Consider the following 6,000-nt stretch of genomic DNA (forward strand, 5'->3'; position numbering starts at 1 on the left):
GACAGCACCCCTGTGTTACAGCCCTGTGTTACAGACAGCACCCCTGTGATACAGCCCTGTGTTACAGGCAGCACCCCTGTGTTACAGCCCTGTGTTACAGGCAGCACCCCTGTGTTACAGCCCTGTGTTACAGGCAGCCCCCCTGTGTTACAGGCAGCCCCCCTGTGTTACAGGCAGCCCCCCTGTGTTACAGGCAGCCCCCCTGTGTTACAGGCAGCCCCCCTGTGTTACAGGCAGCCCCCCTGTGTTACAGACAGAGGAGCTCACAATCTGACTGTGCAGACTGAGAAGGGATCCTCTGACCCCATAAAGAAACTGGCTAAACATTGTATTCCACTTACCCACACCATAAACATTGTCCGTGCCTTCATCCTGCACTCACAGAGCTCCCGGGTCCCAGGCCGCGCTCACAGAGCTCCCTATTCCAACTCCCGGCCGCTCTCACTCACTCCACTCAGCCTGATGCTCGCACCCGGGATTTGGTAAACACTCGCGAGAAGCCAGTCACATGACATGCGTAGAGTTACCATGGAGACCCCGAGCCCATCGGAGAGGGGCGGAGCCTGGAAGCCAGTTGATCTCCATATGACTGTGGGTCACCCCAGGCATGGAGTCATGTGCCCTCTCCTTGTGTGTCACATGGCAAACAGCTATGGAGATAGTGCCATTATATGGGTGACAAGCTATTCAGATACACTGACATAGCTGGAGACCTTCATCAACACACAGCTTCAAACCCAACTACAAAGGGAGAAATCTGAGGAAATTACTTACTTTACATCCGGATGGGAAGGGTTGTTACTAAAGTGTGGGTCGTTGAGAATTAAAGTAAAATATTTTATAAATAAATACATTTAAAGTATAGAACAAAGTAGCTGTAATGGAAAATCTCCATTTTGACTTTTAACATTTGACTATTTGGCCTTAATTTTGGAAACTGACATTTCACACTTTAGTAAAATATTCTTTTGAGTATTTTTAGAAAATGGTATTTGGAGGCATATTTGCACGGTATTATCCCATACTTAGGGTCCACAGGGCACCACTCCCTACTTAAAATGGAGAGCAGGAAGAGACACACATGAAATTATCACATCAGATTATATGGGTACACTTACACACAACAACGTGGCTGTTAAATTTCAGGCGTTTAAATATCAAAATAAAATAAAATAATTATTGGGAATGATGAGAGTGAATTTGAGTCAAGAACAAAGAAAGTGGATTTTAAAGCAGTACTGGAAGACTGGAAATGTCGAGCAGGTGCACAAAGTCGGGCAATAAGCATTTGACAATCCTCCACCAACACGTCTGACAATTTATGGTTTAAGAAATAAATTTAAATCAATGGGTGCAGTAGTTATTGCACTGAAATGTGCATGTCCATGACAAAGGAAAATGAGTTGAGAGTCGCTTTGACATGTGTGAACAGTTAGAAAAAGTCCACATGACGTGCTTCTCAGCAGCTATCCATCCCAAGAACGTACTTGCAATGCATAATCGTCCAAGACTGTTATATTGTATTCTGGAGGATCTTTGCAGACGGTTGGTTGCAAATCTGTGAGATGATGCGTAACCAAACCTGTAACGAACCAGACCTTCTTAATAAGATCATCTGGTAAGATGAGGCTTCTTTCAAACTATCAGGCCACATGAACAGGCATAACCGTGTATTGGGCAGATGAAAATCCTCATTTATTTTATTTACTTATTACTGGTATTTATAAGTCATTTGACTATCAAATTACAACTGAACTAGACAGGCGTCACAGTGTGGGGTGCACTGTACAACGAAGGTGTTGTAGAACCGGTTTTCTTTGTTAGAACTGTGGATAGTAACAATTACCTAACCTTGTTGTGCAATATGGTAGTGCCACAACTCAGAACCAGAGCTAACTTCGTTGAACTGCTCTTTCAAGATAGGGTAGTTCCTCTTTAAGCTTTTGCATCTTTCCATAACATTGGATCAGATGACGGGGCAGCATAGAATGGCCACTACGTTCATCCGACTTAACACCAATGGACTTCTTTTTTGGGGGGGTGTAGTAAAGAATAATGTTTTTAAGAGGAAGCATCAGACAATGGATGAGTTAATCTAAGAAGCATTTATGCACATTAATGCGGAGTGTAATTTGTGTGGTACTGTGTGTCACTGTGTACTGGACAGGTGCGGGGAATGTTGCAACTTTGATGGAAGACATTTTGAGCACTTACTAGCTTAAATGGTGTTAAACAAATATAAAATACCAGATGACATTTTTTATCTTGTAATACAATTTTTATTGGATTTTGGAATGACACGCTTTAGTGAGAACTTCCATTTCTCAGGTCTTAAGCATTTCTTTTCTTCTTTTTTTTTAATTCTTTATTGCACATTTTTTATAATGAAGATTAAAAAAAGAGTATGATAGACGTTGCAAAGCCAGATACAGAATTATGCAATTACTCACGGTTTGTAATAAAATGAGATGAAGACAAGTTTAGGCTACGAAAATAGTGCCACTGGGTGCCTAGTGAGGGCTACGTGAAGTGACCAAGGGGCTATGTTATGCATCAAGTGCAGGGTGTTAGATTAAGCATATCTAGGGGTGGTTTGACCCAGGCTAAGCAACTACAAGTTGGGAGGTGAAGCAGAGAGTATGGGTGCTCAGCCTATACCCATCTGACCCTCAAATGTGCCCCGGAGCGAGGTGCCAGCCATGTCCCACAGTCCAGCTACCCCCCAGTCCCAGACACTTCCACAGTCCTGCGCGATGGTCTCACTGATCCTTTCTGGCGCGAAGCTTGTGAGCTATCATCAGGCATCTCGATGTGGTGTGTAATTTTCTGAGTGTGTGAGCAGCGCCCGCGGGAATTACCAATTATGGATTAAGGTCTAAGATTGTAGTGAGCATCAATGGAACTGGGCTTTTGGTGAGTGCCAGCACTTCTCTGCTCTCTCCTTCACCTTTTCCAAAGCAACACCTGGACATAGTCTCTCATGTCATGCTCGGTGATTCGGCTGTTTGTTGATGTACTGGGCAGAGCCGGGGCTTGTGTTGCAGGCATCTTAGCTTGGAGGCCCTTTGTGTGCCAGAGTTGAGGCCCTTTGGTTGCCATAGCCACATGTGTCTCTCTCGGGGCCCTAGATGGGAGCGGCTGGATGGTGAGTTGTTTAGCTCCGTCAGCCATTGTAATGATATTGATGTTACAAAGTTTTGGAGTCCAGTAGCCAGATCAGCAATGTTTTATGCCACAGGTAGCCACTTACAGGAACCACAATAATCTGGCAAAGGTACAGAAACAGGAAGTGGCTTTTATAGGCCAAGAACCAGACACATGACCAGACACAGCTGAAGAGACTTGTCACTGATACCATTGCTTGTAGAGTCAAGGTTACCAGATCTCAGGTAAATTTGCAAAAGGCAGGCTGGTGTACTGGTAAAGAAGAGGTTTAGCAACACGTAAACCAGGGTTCAAAACCCAGCAGAGCCAGTTCCTCACATTACCCCCACCTCTACAGGCGCAGCCTCTGGATGCCCTATTTCCTGGTTTAGCAGGGTACTGTGCATGGAAAGACTGAAGAAGATCAGGAGCATGAATATTGTCCTTTCCAATGAACCAAATATTGAAGCTTGTTACGGAAGATCCTGGAGTCAAGAATTTTTTCCACCTCGTATTCATCTTCACCATCCACGAGGACTGGTGGTGGGGCATGCAGGGCTCAACCAGGGGAAGTATTTTCATGAAAAGGTTTAAGCAGTGCAACGTGAAACACCGGATGTATTTTCATGGAATCTGGAAGTTGCAGACGGAAGGTGACAGCATTGATCTGAGCGATGATCTCAAAAGGTCCCATGAACCTTTGACCCAATTTATGAGAAGGAATCCTAAGCTTAAGATTCTTTGTTGGCAGCCAAACCTTGTCACCAACATGATAAACTGGGGCCTCCTTTCTATGCCTATCAGCAGCTCTTTTGTAACATTCCTGAGCCTCCGAAAGAGTCTTCTTCAACAGTTCTTGGGAATCTCGTAAGGCGGTTAGCCGGTCAGTGACTGCAGGAATGAAAGTAGTAATTGGGAGTCTCACTAGAAAGGTTGGATGGTAACCATACTTGGCAAAAAATGGGCTCAGAGAAGTGGAGCAGTGTTGGGCATTGTTATAGGCAAATTCCGCCGTGGGTAGGAAATCCAGCCAGTCATCCTGCAGGTAACTAATATAGCACCGCAAATATTGTTCTAAAGTCTGGTTGGTTCGCTCAGTCTGTCCATTACTTTGTGGATGAAAAGCTGACAACAGATTTACATTAATACCTAGAATAGAACAAAAATATTTCCAAAAATGAGATGTAAACTGCACTCCCCTGTCAGAAATTACTTCATCAGGCACTCCATGCAAGCGAAATATTTCCCGAATAACTAGGTCAGCAGTCTGTTTAGCTGAAGGGAGACCATGAGCTGGTATGAAATGACTCATCTTAGTTAACCGGTCCATAACAACAAGAATGGTAGTGTGTTCCTTAGAGGGAGGTAGTTCCACAATAAAGTCCATGGATATAGATCCCCAGGGACGATGAGGAATAGGAAGAGGCTGAAGCAAGCCAACAGGGGATGAGCGAGGAGTCTTATGTCTGGCACATACATCACAAGAGGACACATACTTCTTAACATCCTCATAATATTTAGGCCACCGAAAGGATCGGGTAAGTAGTTCTTGTGTCTTTCGGATTCCAGGATGACCTGCTGGTTTTGAGTCATGGTAGAGACGTAAAACATCCAGTCGCACTGATTCTGGAACAAACAGACGTTGTTGAAAAATCCAAAACCCATTAAGCATGGTCATATGAAGATCACGAGGAGGATCACGAAAAACTGGGTCTTCAGCGTAGCCCTTTTTAATGCGAGACATTAGATCAGAAGGAAAGGTAACGCTTAAAAATCTACTCTCAGGCAAGATGGTGGCTTTGGTTACTGTAGTATGGAGGGGGTCAGCTATCCTAGACAAGGCATCTGCCTTGCCATTTCTGGAACCAGGGCAGTATGAAATCAAAAAATTAACCTTGAGAAAAATAGGGACCAGCGTGCTTGTCTGGCTGACAGCCTCTTAGCTGATTGAATACATTCCAGATTTTTGTGATCTGTGAGGACAGTAATTGGATGGGTGGCTCCCTCCAAGAGATGTCTCCATTCGGCAAAGGCAGCTTTTATAGCCAAAAGTTCTTTATTCCCTATGTCATAATTTCTTTCTGCTGGTAACATCTGGCGGGAATAGAAGGCACATGGATGTAACAACATCTTAGGTCCAGTCCTTTGAGACAGTATAGCCCCAACAGCTGAATCAGAAACATCTACCTCTACAGTAAATGGCAATTCTGGCTGAGGATGTACCAGGATAGGGGCAGATGTAAACAGAGTCTTTAATCTGGAAAATGCAGTGTCAGCCTTATTGGACCACTGAAAAGGAGTCCCTTTACGTGTAAGTTCAGTGATCGGTGTAATAACGGCAGAGAAATTCTTAATGAAACGCCTGTAAAAATTGGCAAACCCCACAAATCTCTGAATATCTTTTTCATTCTTGGGGATGGGCCAGTCCAGCACAGCTTTAATTTTACTCGCGTCCATACTTAAACCTTTAGGAGTTATTACATATCCCAGGAATTGAATTTCTGTTTGTTCAAACTCACATTTTTCCAGTTTAATGTATAGGTGGTGGGTACGAAATCGCTCAAGAACAATGCAGACCTGTTTTCTGTGATTTTCAAGATTATCAGAAAATATCAGGATATCATCCAAATATGCCACAACAAACTGATCCAGGAGATCCCGTAGTACATCATTGATTAGATGCTGAAAAGTTGCAGGGGCATTACAAAGCCCAAATGGCATTACTAGATATTCGTAATGTCCGTACCTGGTTCTGAAAGCTGTTTTCCATTCATCATTTGGTCTTATGCGAACCAGATTATATGCCCCCCGTAGAGATTTAGCTGAGCGAAGTCTCTCCAGAAGTTCAGGAATGAG

General features: G+C 43.9%; 1 protein-coding gene across 1 annotated transcript in view; it reads right to left on the bottom strand.

Annotated features, from left to right (window-relative positions):
• ATP7A (ATPase copper transporting alpha) overlaps positions 1–420 on the bottom strand; it is a 76,881-nt gene extending 76,461 nt beyond the window's left edge. Inside the window, exon 1 of the mRNA XM_063432063.1 lies at positions 342–420. The gene's annotated coding sequence lies outside the window, so the exon portion shown is untranslated. The remainder of the gene's footprint in view (positions 1–341) is intronic.
• Between the last annotated feature and the right edge of the window lie 5,580 nt (positions 421–6,000).

Source organism: Pelobates fuscus, chromosome 9, assembly GCF_036172605.1.
Source record: "Pelobates fuscus isolate aPelFus1 chromosome 9, aPelFus1.pri, whole genome shotgun sequence".
In the NCBI taxonomy this organism is placed as follows: Eukaryota; Metazoa; Chordata; class Amphibia; order Anura; family Pelobatidae; genus Pelobates; species Pelobates fuscus.